This window comes from Chiloscyllium plagiosum, unplaced genomic scaffold (assembly GCF_037043375.1).
Source record: "Chiloscyllium plagiosum isolate Xiang-an unplaced genomic scaffold, Cpla_swu_hap1 HiC_scaffold_45, whole genome shotgun sequence".
Classification (NCBI taxonomy): Eukaryota; Metazoa; Chordata; class Chondrichthyes; order Orectolobiformes; family Hemiscylliidae; genus Chiloscyllium; species Chiloscyllium plagiosum.
The window spans coordinates 52,101,055-52,115,587 of record NW_028270183.1 but is presented as its reverse complement, the minus strand read 5'-3'; positions in this window follow the sequence as shown (position 1 = coordinate 52,115,587).

Here is a 14,533-nt window from a genome sequence, read left to right as displayed (position 1 = left end):
ATTGATCCCACAGGACTAATATTCAGGCATTTACATTTTGTCTACCACAGAACCGGTCAGAACCTGTTTACTGTTCCTTTCAAATACCTCCACAGTACACAAAACATGACCGTGTAGCTGCAGGACATCCGAAATAGAAACAGAGGGTGCTGTGGTAACTGAAGTTCTACTGTCACTGACACCAAATTCCAAAGTTTCACCCCACCCTGAGTTACCTCATTTCAGTATCTGTCATTGTTCTATCCCAATAACTCTACAAGTGTTTATCCATCAAGGAACCTCAGATTTTCAAAAAACAGCAAGTAATAAATGAAATGGTATAATTCCTTTCTGATGTAGTTCTAACGAACCTTCCAGTCTAGTATTCACCTGCATGCAGTTAAAATCTGAAAAGTTGATAGAATTTAAATGAGTTGATACTTTTCTTTGAAATGTTCACATGATTTACCACAACATTATTTTAGGAAGCCGTATTTGGTAGTCTTTTCACTATCTGACAGATCAGGACATGGCAGGGCGATGTTGAGACAGACATGAAACTTTCTTGCAAGTTAGTTTGTTTCATGTTTTTGGAATATTCGGCGCTGTGCTGATAAGACGTGTTATGAAATAAATAACATGTACATTCACTGTGAATTTGCACTGAAGAGTGTGTCCCAAACACATACAGCTCCTTGAAATACAGCTGAACATGAAATGGTTAATGTGGCCAGGTTAATGTGTCCGCATTTTGATACCATCAAGTCAATGAGATGTTCTCCCACGAGAAAATGTCTTTGACCAATCTGGAGAGAGCTGACCCCAAGGAAATGGGTAGCAAGGCACCGGCAGTCATTAGGAAGGGGTCACAATCTTAGAATGGATCATTAAGAACACTCCACAGTTTGGGCACAGATAAATAATATGGAAGGAAAATCTTTAAACTCATGTTTGTTCTGTTGCCTGAAGCTCTGTATGCGTTATTTCTAAACTGAAGTCACTCCCAAGGAGACAAGTTGATGTAACGTCAGTAGGAACCAGAACAGAACCGGTAAATACCAAAGTGCAATTGAAAGAGAGAGAGAGAAAAAACTACACCCCATTACAACGTTCCTATTCCAGTTTCTTTGCTAAGGAGTATATGTTAATTTAAATATGATATTTATTTTACTTTATTATCAAGCATTGGCGTCGCTGGCAAGATGAGATGTATTTCTCATAGGAAGTATGGGGAAATCCGTAGTGCATGTCCTGCAGTTAGACACAAAGTAACATTGGATGGTGGTGGGTGCAGGGATGGCACACGTCCAGGTATTTGGAACCAAGCGACACAAAAGGAGCATGATATATTTCTGGATAAAAAGTGGAAATAACACAAAAGCAGGTTGTAGTCCAACAGGTTTGTTTGAAATTACAAGCTTTCAGAGAGCTGTTGCTTCCTCAAGAGACCTGATCGGAAAGATGCTGTTGGGGAAGCCTTTCTAGTTCACTTCAAAGCATCTTGTAGATGGTAATACTCCAATCACTGTGTGTCAGTTGTGAAGGTGAATACAGAAACTTATTTGCGATGCGAATTAAGAGGGTTGTTTTGTGTTGGATGGCATCAGGCCTCATATGAGCTTTGCGAAGTAAAACGCAAGCATTGTCACGTAAAACTCTCTACCAAGTTAAAGCTCTTTTTTTTGGCAGTTAAGTCTGGATAGGACAAGTGAATGGAAAATGCACAAGTTGGGAAATAATGTAAAGTAGAAATAAAAAGTAACAATGACGTGATAACATTCACATCAAAATTACACTTCATTAGAAAGTGCTAAAGATTCAGATGCGATTGCATCATGGTAAATTAATGCTAACCACAGACAGCACTAAATATGATTAATTATTCTTCTTTAATAATTACATGTATAATGCAGTGATAGGTCAGGAAGGATTATAAGTGAAATTGTTTCAACTCTCCCCCTGTCAACACTGTTGGTGAAGTATAAGTTCTAACCTAGCCGCTTCTCTCACTTCTACCTGATGTATCCTGTGTGGTTTCAGGAGGGGGTGAGACAGGCTGTTTATACTCCTTCTCTGACTGTTCACATGTTGCAGTTTTATTAAACACTGTTTTATCTTTACCAATGTAGAGGAAATTAAACCTGATGATTCACTTTCAGTCAGGGGCAGATCACACATTTAAAAGCATCTCTAATTGTAAGTACATTTGCAATACTTACTGTTGTTCTCCTTCTGATTCTAAACCTGGTTGGAAATGAGATTCTGGTCCATGTCTGAGATCTCGGTGCCATGGAAGACAGTTGCTGGGAACATTTCTCACACGTCACAGGATTAACCCACACCAGGGCTTTACTTTCAACGCAAAGAGGCCATTTGTTCCATTTAGCGTGACCTGGAAAGATGAAGCATTATTGCTGCTTTGTAAACCTTCCCTGAGAATCTCTTTTCTGAGTTCCAGCTGACATTAAACATTCAAGGGAAAAATGCAACAATCCACAGTGACGGGTTTGATATAATACTTATTAAGGGTTGTTGTTTCCTCCAGGATAGAAAGGATCTTTCGCCAGAACTGATCCATGACAATCAAATCGGCAATTTTCTCTAAACCCATTTCGCTGCACTTTGCTTTTTTGACATTTAGAATCATAGAGTCATAGAGATGTACAGCACGGAAACGGATTCTTCGGTCTAACTCGTCAATCCCGACCAGATATCTCAACATAAATCGGTCCCACCTGTCAGCACCCGGCGCATATACCTGCAAAACCTTCCTATTCATACACTTACCCAGATCCATTTTAAATGTTGCAGTTGTACTAGACTTCACCACTTCCTCTGGAAGTTCATTCTGTGCACATACTAACCTTTGAGTGAAAATTGCCCCTTAGTTCAAGTTTATATCTTTCCTCTTTGACCATAAACTTATTCCCTCGACTTTTGGCCTCCCCAACCACAGGGAAAATACTTTGTCTATTTATCGTATCCAATCCGCTCATGATCTTATAACCTCTATAACGTCACAGCTCAGCCTTCGACCGTCCAGGGAATAAAGCCCAATTCTAACCACCTCTTGCGATAACCCAAATCCTCCAACCATGACAACGTCCTTGTAAATCTTTTCTGAACAATTTTAGGTTTCACAACATCCTTCTGAGTGGAAGGAGATTAGAATTGTCTGCAATATTGCGAAAGTGACCTAACTAATGTGCTGTACAGTTGCATTATGACGTTGCAAATCCTGCGCTCAGTACTCTGACAAATGAAGGAAAGCATGCCAAGCGCCTTCTTCCCTATCCTATCTACCTCTGACTCTACTTTCAAGGACCGCTTAATCTGTATTCAAAGCTATCTTTCTTCAGCAACTCTCCCTAAGACCTTACTGATAAGTGCAAATCGAAGTCCAGTCCAATTTGTGAGGTTATAAACATTTTCAAAAACAAACACTAAATGTCGGAACAAATATATTTGAAAATTAAAGCACACATCATAGCCTTTTTATATTCATTTGTGTGATGAAGGAGTCGCTGGCTGGCAAGTATTTATTGCCATCATTATTTGCCATTAGAGCAACCTGTTTGTGTTTTCTGAAATAAAACTACCCAGGCTTTACAGCGTTGTCCACTCACAAGTGAGACAATCAGTTTGAAATTGTCCCCTATTTTTTTCGTATTTCTTGGTTCAATGTATTTCTTTGTCCGCTGCACAGCTGGCATCGGACACATCTTTTATTTCTTTTTACCTTTCCAGGCCGAACAAAATTTCTGTAGCCATGAGGGATGAACGTTCCTGTTACTTCATCTCACCTGCCTTTACCTCTTGAACAGAACACATTATTGTCCTGGTCTCGCCCCCATATTGCTCAAAACCTGTTACATTTCCGATAACTCTCATGCCTTCTGACCTCCATACACCCCCCGGTTAGTGGAGCGAGCTTTGAATTTTCTTTTCCAGAGAGAATCAGAAGTCTTAGCAGCTGCAGAATTCCCAGATTTCATGTTTAAAAAACAGAGTTATTGTTCCATCAACATATACATATAGATGAGAGGACCTTTTAAATGTTCAGTTTGTTGGAAATGCTTTAAATGCTGGAGATCTGATGGGTCATCAACATTTGCATGCTGACGAGAGACCGTTCATGTCTTCCAATTGTGGGACTGTGTTCAAATGATCACCTGACCTCAATGTATACAAGCGAATTCACACTGGATAGAGGCTGTTCTCCTACTCTGACTGTGGGCAGGGATTCACGACAAACTCTACTCTGCTGATTCACCACCTAATTCACACTAGGAAAAGGCCATTTACCTTGTCAGTGCGTGAGAAGAGATTCACACAGTCATCTCACCTGCCACCAGCATCTTCACAGCTAACTGCAGCAGGCGCTCGAATTTGCTGTCAACCACATCTAGAATTGAGCTATTTTCAATGATGATGCTTAGCTCATTCTTAGTTGCTAATATTTAGCAAAACTGTCAAATGAGTCAGTCTGTGATCCGCACAGTCCAACTAAATATTTAACCTCATTGACTGCTCACTTGGAAGGGGGTCTCATCTGATCAGTTGCATCTGTTTCATACTCTCCAAATACTAACTCAGAAGTTAAACACACTCTAATTCCTATTTCGGTGAGAGACCTGCTCAAGCTTCTCCCCTATTTCCTGTCACACCCTGTAAGAACTCCTCTTGTCCATGAGACCTACCTCCTCCTGTCTCCCCACGAAACTGTTCCCCACAGCTTCGCCATGGTCGTTAATAAATGTTAATACTCACTGTCTGTTCGAGTTCTCTTCTTCTCAGTTTTAATTCCATTCTCATCGCACGTCAGGAGATAAACGCTCTTGAACTCAGAGTCCTTGCAATCGACCGCCCTCGTCACCAACCTTTGTTTCGTCTCCAAGTTGCTTGGACTTGGCGTCCTCAATGGTCCATTCTTGGCCCCTCCTATTTCTCATCTCCACACTGCCACTCAGTGAACTCATTCAGAATCTGAAAGTCAGCTTTCACACAAACGCTGAGAATTTCCATCTCTGCCTTAATACCATTCCTCGCCCTGAAAACGGCGTGGGCCTGCACCACCCTGCTCCCAATCTCAGTCACATCTTGAACATAAAAATGAGCTTCCAATCAGAAATACCAACTATCACCAACTCCAGGTGCTTATTTCTCCATAACCTCGCCTTTTTTTCCAACTTCGACCAGCTCAAAGCTGGTGAAACAATCACCAATTCCTCTGTTGCCTTCAAACTTTACAATTGCAATGCAGTCTTGACCAGCCTGTCACATTCACTCCACTCTCACCGAGCACAGTGAGATCATCTGAAACTCTAGTGCCCCAAGTCCTTTCCTGAACATCTCCACTCTCTCCTTTGGAAGATGCTTATGAAGATGCTTTATGAAAGGAATAGGTTATCGAACGACAGGCGTCAACAGAAGAGAAAAACGACGTGACACCGTCGCCTTTCTGCTTGGTAAGTAGCTAAAGTCCTTTCCTAACTTCGTTGTTCCTCTTCATGCTGAATGACTGAAACTTTCAGAGACCATTTGTAGATTTGTAGACTCACAGTAACGAACAGCACGCAAACTGATTATTCGGTCCAACTCCTCCATGCGCAACCAGGTATCCCAATCTAATCTGGTTGCTAACCCTCAAAACACTTCCTATTCATATACACATCCACATGCTTTTTTAAGCGTTGCAGTTGTACAAGTCGCCACCACTTCTGCTGGCAGTTCATTCCAAAGATGTGCAGGTCAGGTGAATTGGCCATACTAAATTGCCCGTAGTGTTAGGTAAGGGGTAAATGTAGGGGTATGCGTGGGTTGCGCTTCGGCGGGGCGGTGTGGACTTGTTGGGCCGAAGGGCCTGTTTCCACACTGTAAGTAATCTAATCTAATTCCATACACGCACCACCCTTTGCAAGAAAAGAAATGCCTTTTGTTCTCTTTTATATCTTTCCCCTCTCACGCTAAACCTATGCCCTCTAGTCCTGGACTCTCCAACCACGGTGGAAGGAATTCGTATATCTATCCTATCCATGCCCCTTATGGTTCTACAAACCACTATAAGGTCACTCCTCAACCTCCGATGCTCCAGGGAAAACAGCCACAGCCCATTCAACCTCTCCCTTTAGCTCAAGCCTTCCAAACCTGGCAACATTATTGTAAATCTTTTCTGAACCTTGCAGTTTTGACAACCTCCTTTCGACAGGAACTATACCAGAATTGCATGCAATATTGCAAAAGTGGCCTAAAGAACGTCCTCTACAGCCGCAAATGACCGCCCAACATCCATACTCAATACTGCGACCAATAAAGCAAAGCACTAAAAAATGCTTTCTTCAGAATCCTGTCTACCTGCCATTCTACTGTCAACGAGCCATTAACTTCAAATCCAGGGTCTCTTTGTTCAGCAACACTACCGAGCACCTTATAATTAAGTTTAAAAGCCATACAAAGATTTGCTTTCCCAAAATGCAGCACCACGAATTTATCTAAATTAGACTCGATCTGGTATTCCTCAGCCCTTTGCCGCATCTGAGCAAGATGTCATTGTAATCTAAGGTAACCTTCTAATGGAGAATGTGAAATATCCAACTAATGCGTACACAGCTCACAGACGTAATCAATCCATCAGGACATCTTTGATCTCTGCCAGTGACTATGTCACCATCTACTGATTTCAGGGGGAAACTTTTGTAATGTTTGGGTCAAGTTCCCTCTTCATCCCATCTCAGATAGTACATAGATTTTCATCGTCCAAGCTAGTTTGAATTTCTTGTGGACATAGCTTATATGCAACGAGGAAAAGGAAATTGAGCTCTTTGAGTCCGTTCTACATATTTATTACGATAATGTTTAATTTCATCTTGTTCTCAACTCCACTTCCTGCCAACTCTCTAAGAACCTTCCATCCAATAGTATTTAAACATTTGTTTTGATCATTGTGTTCGTTCATCTGACCTTTATTTGCGCATGATCTCCATATGTCTGACGTAAAGTCTTGGCAACTTTCATGTTGTGCATTCTTTTAGCTATTGGGATTACTTTGTATATCAGCTCGGTATCACTTTTTGCTTCACTGGCAAGACGTACCTCTACTGAGTGGGATTCAACCCAATCTTTGTTGGAGCTGATGAGTTTCTCAAATATTCCTGTTGCACTCTCAAAAATGATTTGATTCAGAGACTTTTAAACTTCACCGCTATCAATGTTGATTCATGAAACTTTTCTCTGGTGCATCTCTGACATATCCATTATTCTGTTTCACGTTCTTTGATAATTAAATTGCAGAATGAATTTGAGAATGTACTAAGTGTGCACGTCAATAAGAAAAATCAGCATTTCTTCTTCCATTTGAGATGCTAACCCTTTGAAACTTTCAGGAACGGAATTGTAGATGATGCTTCAAAAATCGAAGTAAGTTTCAACTAAAAGTCTATAATCAATTTGGAAACAATTTCCTGTTGTGATTTCTTGAATCAAGTGAAAACATCACAGATAGTAATTCTAAAAATGTCATCGCAGCCCTCAACAGCAGTGACATACCAAGAATATTAAACACCAGTAGGTGTAAGGACTGACAACATGAGTGGAAAAGAACAAAAAATGTCAGAGTGTCAATATGCAAATAATAACCAGTATAAACGAAGCCTTGCTTCTGTTTCACCAGTTCCCATAATTCAGTGAATGTCTTCACATACAAAGAACAGGTTAGGAGTGTCTCTCATGAAAAAGGGCGCTGGGTGTAAGGAAGATTACGGAATCCCCGACACACATGGAGCAGGTGAATTGTGTCTACCCTCTGTGAACTCATTCGTGTGCACTGGGAATGCAAGTGAACCTTTACCTCATTCGACAGGAAGGGATGCGATACAGCTTCTCCTCAGTACAGGTTCGCTGCTGTGCAACAATGGCAGATCACGGAGTAAATTGCTTTTCACAAAGAGAGCAGACAAACAGCCTCAGTTTGAATTCGCTGGTGTGACAAAAGGCAGATTGATTTGTGACCCCCTTCTCACGCACGGAGCAGGTGAATGGCCTTTCTCCATTGTGACTTGTTTTCATATAAAACAAAGCTATGGCATCATTACTCCGCAGAGAGGTTGCGTGCTTTTTTCCGACTTTGAAGACTTCGAAAAACCATTAAATCTCTTTCCATGGTCAGAACACTGTCGATCACTTGAGTGTCTCTGTGTGTCTCTCAGTACATTTTCAGTCACTTGACATTTGAAATATTTGTCCTCAGACGTAATGAACACATTTTCATTCCCTTGAAAAGGCTAATGATATTCACATTGGCACGGACCAAACAACTTTCAGATTGGAACATGACGTTTCTCTTGAATTTCTCAGCTGCAATCCATCCTTTCTGCAACGTTCACTGGAAATCTATGATGTGGAGGTACTGTTGTGGAACGGGATTGAGCAAGTTAAAAAAAAATGCGCACCACTAGGTTCCAGTCCAACAAGTCTATTTGAAAATACAAGCTTTCAGATGAAGCTCCTTCCTTAGGTTTTATTTTCATGTAAACCTGTTACAATACGGATTGGTATCTTGAGATTTTTAACCTTCTACAATTCAGAAAACAAGTCAACACTGTTGATAAAAGATGGAAATTCACAACAGTCAGTTTTCGTCATAAATTGCACAGATTTCCTCTCTTATTCTCACAAAACTTTAAATCTTCATCCCACACGCTTGCTGTCTTCCCTGAACTGAAATCCAAACCAATCGCCACAATTCGTTCCTCCACTCTCGGTTTTCTCCCTTCCTGTCTTCTCTCTGGATTCAGTTCTCCAGCCCTCGTCTGCAGAAGGAGAATGAAATCATTGAATTATACCCGGACCTTGGGATCTCCGTTGGGTGTTGGTGAATCCGCTTAGCACAATTCCAGGCTGAAATTTCTGGTTAGAACCTCACAGATTTTCCAGAAACTGAAAACTCTTACTTATTTTTCCCAAAACCATCCGCTGATGAGAACCATCCTTCAGTCGCTGTTCTTGGATAGGTTTCATTTTCCGTGTGTTTTTCCTAGAGGAAGGGATCTGCAATGAGAGAACATTAAGTCTACACAGACACAGGTGCTCTCTCTGGCTCTTCATGACCTGGGCATTCTCCAAAACAAAAATCAGCAGTGCCAAAACGCATTACAAAGGAGTCTGGGAGATTGACGGCAGCTCCTGTACAATAGAGAGGAGGGGGCATTTCGTGAGGATAGGGTTAATGGGATTTTGAACAATGAATGAATGTGGGCATACTGGCGGAGGGAAAGGTCATTGACGGACAGGCTCACTGGTGAACAAGGAAGCTCACCTGTACAAACTGAGCAACGGAGTGTCTGATTGGAGAAAAAACTCCAGGAATATTCCGTTCCAAAACTTCGGGAAGGGACAGTTGGTGACTTATGCACATTTTCGATTTTTTATATTTCCAGACTAAAATATGGTATAACCAACCTCTGTCGAAGATAGCACTTGAATCCTAGTTCACTGGTCTGAAGGTATTGACACTACCACAGATATACGAAAGTCAGTTCTGAGTGTTCAACTGGAAGCAGGGGAAGATTTTTTCAACTCTTTGTCAAAAATGTTCCATGCACATCTCACACTTGCTGTATGTCGTGAAGCTGACTTTCATAAGACAGAAGATATGGTATGGATAAGAGAGACTGCCTTTCAAAATAAACCCATTTGTGTGAGAGCTAATAAGAATACTCGGTGCACTGTAATTAACAACAACCTGATGTATTTGAATTATATCTAGAAGACTGTTGAAGAAGGCTACCAATATGCTTTCTTCATTGTTCACGGCATGGATGATATGATTTGAGCAGTCATGTTGCATAGAAATGGGACACCGGATATGCCACTTCTGGAATATCGTGTGCAATTTTTGTCTCCCTCCTATAGGATGTTGTGAAACTTGAATGGGTTCGGAAAAGATTTACAATGCTGGAGGATTTGAGCAACAGGGAGAGGCTGAATAGACTGGGGCTGTTTTCACTGGAGTAGCGGAAGCTGAGGGCGAATCTTATAACGAAACTGTGAGATGTGTGGCTCGTTCAAATAGACAAGGTCCATTCCCTTGTTTGGTGGAACTCAGAACGAGAGGGCACTGGTTTAGGGTGAGAGGAGAAAGGCTTAAAATTATTCAGGAGTTAACATGTTTCACTCAATGCGTGCTGCTTCCAGAGCAATTCTTGGGGCTGGTAAAAATGCAGCAATTAAAAGGCATCTGGATTGATTTATGAATAAGGTAGTTTTCGAGGGATATCGGGAAAATGCTGATAAATGGGACAAGATTATTTTTAGGATATTTAGGTGGCATGGACGAGTTGGACGGAAGGGTCTGTTTTTGTGCTATACATCTTGATGACTCCATGACTGTATGATGTCGCTGGATGGGCATGACTTCTGTGTGATGAAGGGGAAATGAAATAGGCTTCCTTCCTGGTTGGTCTACCAACCACAAACCTTTTGTTTAACACCTGAATGCAAAGACAAGTTCTCTCTTCAATTTTGTCTGTTTTGACTGAGCCGGATTGAATTCCACTTACCGCTGATCAGCTCATCTAACGACCCTCAAAACCAGTTATAATTAACCTCCTCACTATTTACGACCATCAGTTTTGTATCATCTGCAAATTAACTGATCAACCCTCTTTCATTCAAACCTAACTCATTTATACAACCGATGAACAGCAAGGGTACAACACTGAGCACTGTGAGACTCCATGGCCACAAAGTTTCAGTCAGGAATCATTACTACTTAAACATCACCCTCTGTATCCTGCTAATTAGCCACATTAACGCATTTAACGCATTTTGTGGATTCGATGGGCTCTTAATTATTTTTAGCAGTTTTCCATGCGGGACCTTATCAGGAGCCTTTTGGTATCGAAAGACACTCATCAAAATTATTGCTCTTATTGGCACATCTAGACACCTTATCAAAAATTGAATTAAGTGGCCCGATGCAATTTCCCTTGAAAAGAACGCATGCTGCCTGTTCTTGACTAATCCCTGCCTCTCCAAATGTAAATTAAATCTATTACTCCAAATTACTTCCAATAGTCTCCCGACCACCAAGCTGAGAACGGCTGTCGTGCAGACTCTTCTTTTGACCCTTACTCCCTTCTTGATTAAAAGTTCAACGCTAACTGTGCTTCAACTGGAAGCTTTAGAGACACAGAGTCAGAGACATGTACAGCACAGAAACAGACACTTTGGTCTAATTCATCCTTGCCGAACAGATATCACAACCTAATCTAGTTCCATTCTGGAGCACTTGGCCCACATTCCTCTAAATCCATCCTTTTCATATGCATATGCCCTTTAAATGTTGCACTCGTTTCACACCCCACCACTTCCTCTGGCAGCTCATTGCATACGTGCACCTCCCTCTTCATGAAAGTGTTGTCCGTCAGGTCCCATTTACATCATTCCCCTCTTAGCCTAACCTGCTACCCGCCATTCTAAACTCCGTCACACCAGGGAAAATATTTTGTCTATTTATTTTATCCATGCCGCTCATAATTTTATAAATGTCTATAAGCTCACCTGTCAGCGTTCCATGCTTCAGGAAAAGCAGCACCTGCCTGTTCAGCATTCCCCATAGCTCAAATTCTCCAACCCTGGTAACATCCTTGTAAATCTTTTCTGAATCCTTTCAAGTTTTATGACTTGCTTCTCAGAGCAAGGAGACCAGAGTTGCACGCAATATACCAAAAGTGGCCAAACCGACATCCTGTAAACTGTAACATTGCCTCCCAACTCCTGCAATCAATGCTCTGACCAATAAAGGAAAGCATACCGAAATCCTTCTTCACTATCCTATCCACCTGCGACCCGACTTTCAAGGAGCTATGAACTTGCACACCAAGTTCTCCATGGTTGCTTTCAGTACAGATCCAACATCTGCAATAACTTGTTCCTATGATTTGAAGCAGGACCAGAGTGACTTCATTTTCCATCAAGGAATACATCACGGAGCGTGCCACGAAAGACCCTGAGCTAAACTGTCATCAATTGGAATTGGAGATAATTCTGCATTGATGATATCCTCTACTGAACAATGAAAACACAAACCGCAGCATGTTGTATTCCAAGTCATTTGCCATCCAGAATTTTCTGTTCCTTCACATCATTTTTTTTTTTAAATCTTGGAATCTACTTGAACGCAGCGCTGTGCTTATGCCTGCAGCACTTGGATGGAAGAGGTTAAAGGAGACACAACTTTATCAAATTCTCCAGAACGTTGGGGATGTCAAATTAACCCTGCGCTTGCTCATGCTGTCTAACACTCATGAATACGTCCCGTAAAACTTAACGAGATATTTTAGGTTTTCATATTTCGCTTTAAAATCTCAGATTTTGCTGAATAATTGCAAGCCAAGTAACACCAAGGATACAACATGGCTTGATGTAAGGGTACCCATCATTTTGAATCTTTAAGAGGATTGACTGTGCGATGTCAGTGACACTGAGTTCGAGAATTTCATGGTAAGTAATCACAATGCAACACGTAATCGTAATTTAGAGACCTATCAAATCCAGAAAGTTTGCTATTTCTCATTCATTGTACGTGACCAAATATTTGAAAGTCAACTAAAATGGCAGCTTCAGTGTTCTAATTCTGATCAGACCGATTGCAACAATCCAAAAGAAAGGGACAAAACTGAAATGCTGGAGAAATGTAGCAAGTTGGGCAGCATCAGAAAAGAGAAAAAACAGAATTAACCTTATAAAGTTCAACATGTTGGTTTTTTTTCTGAAAGGTTTCGTACAGGATTCGATATAGAGCATAGAACATTACAGCGCAGTACATGCCCTTCGGCCGTCGATGTTGCGCCGCCCTGTCATACTAATCTGAAGCCCATCCCACCTACACTATTCCATGTACGTCCAGATGCCTGTCCAATGACGACTTAAAGGCACTTAAACTTGGCAAATCTACTACCGTTGTAAGCAAAGCATTCCATACCCTTACTACTCTCTGAGTAAAGAAACTGACTCTGACATCTGTCTTTTACCTATCTCCCCTCATTTTAAAGTTGTGTCCCCTCGTGTTTGCCGTCCCCATGCTTGGAAAAAGGCTCTCCCTCTTCACCCTATCGAACTCTCTGATTAAATTGTATGTCTCTCTTAAATCACCCCTCAACCTTCTTCTCTCTAACTAGAACAGTCTCAAGGGACTCAGTCTTTCCTCGTAAGACATTCCTTCCATACCTGGCAACATCCTAGTAAATCTCCTCTGCACCCTTACCAAAGCTTCCACATCCTTCTTATAATGCTGCGACCAGAACTGTACACAATACTCTTAAGTGTGGCCGTAACTGAGCTTTGTACAGCTGCAGCATATCCTCCTGGTTCCGGAACTCATTCCCTCTTTTAATAAAGGTAAAAACTGTGTATTCCTTCTTAACAACCCTGTTAATCTGTGTGGCAACTTTCAGGGATCTGTGCACTTGGACACCGAGATCTCTCTGCTCATCTGCACTCCCAAGAATCTTACCATTAGCCCAGTACTTTGCGTTCCGATTACTTCATCCAAAGTGTATCAGCTCACACTTGTCCACATTGAACTTCATTTGCTACCTCTCAACCCAGGTCTGCATCCTATCTATGTCTCTCTGCAACCTATTACATCCTTCGTCGCTATCCAGAACTCCACCGACCTTAGTGTCGTCCGCAAATTTACCAACCCACCCTTCTAAGCCCTCATCCAGGTCATTTAGAAGAATGACGAACAGCAGTGGACCCAACACCGACTCTTGCGGTACGCCACTAGTAACTGGACACCAACGTGAACATGTCCCATCAACTACAACCCTATGTTTTTTTTCAGCAAGCCAATCACTAATCCAAACTGCTATGTCTCCCACAATCCCATTCCTTTTTATAATAGTCTACTCTAGGGAATCTTATTGAACTGAAACTGTCTCGAGGTGCTGCTTCACTGATTGTGCTTCTCGACAATTTTCTATTTGTGCATCTGATTTCCATTACCTCTAATTTTGTGTTTTTTTCTAATAGGTCTAATCGTTGACCTTGCTCATGTTTGGAAAATATGGTCCATTCCTGTTCTCATTCGAGCTATTCTTGCATTATACCAGATTCTGTTTCGTCTTTTGCTTCAAAACAGATCCTCTATTTGCGAATACCCTGCTGCACATATGAAACTACAGAAATTGAGGAAATTTCAAACGACATTTTAGAGACAGATACACTTCAGGAAATAGCAGAAATAGATTTTTGGCGATGATGATACAATCTGCGTCCTTCATTGGTCAAGTTTGTCTATTTAGTATCTGTTTCAAGCATATCACAGAATAACTACAGTAAACATTGTGGTTACTCAGTCCATCGTTTCTGCGTAAGCTTGGACTAAGTAGTGTCTCCACTATTGTCATCCTGCACTTCCACTGTACCCGTAACATTTTGTCGTCTGTGTCTGTTTTTATTTCTCAATATCTTGTGCAGATATGATCGATCTTATCCGACAGTTTGCCATGTGAGTAAATCATAGTTATTAAATATAATCCTGGACATCATA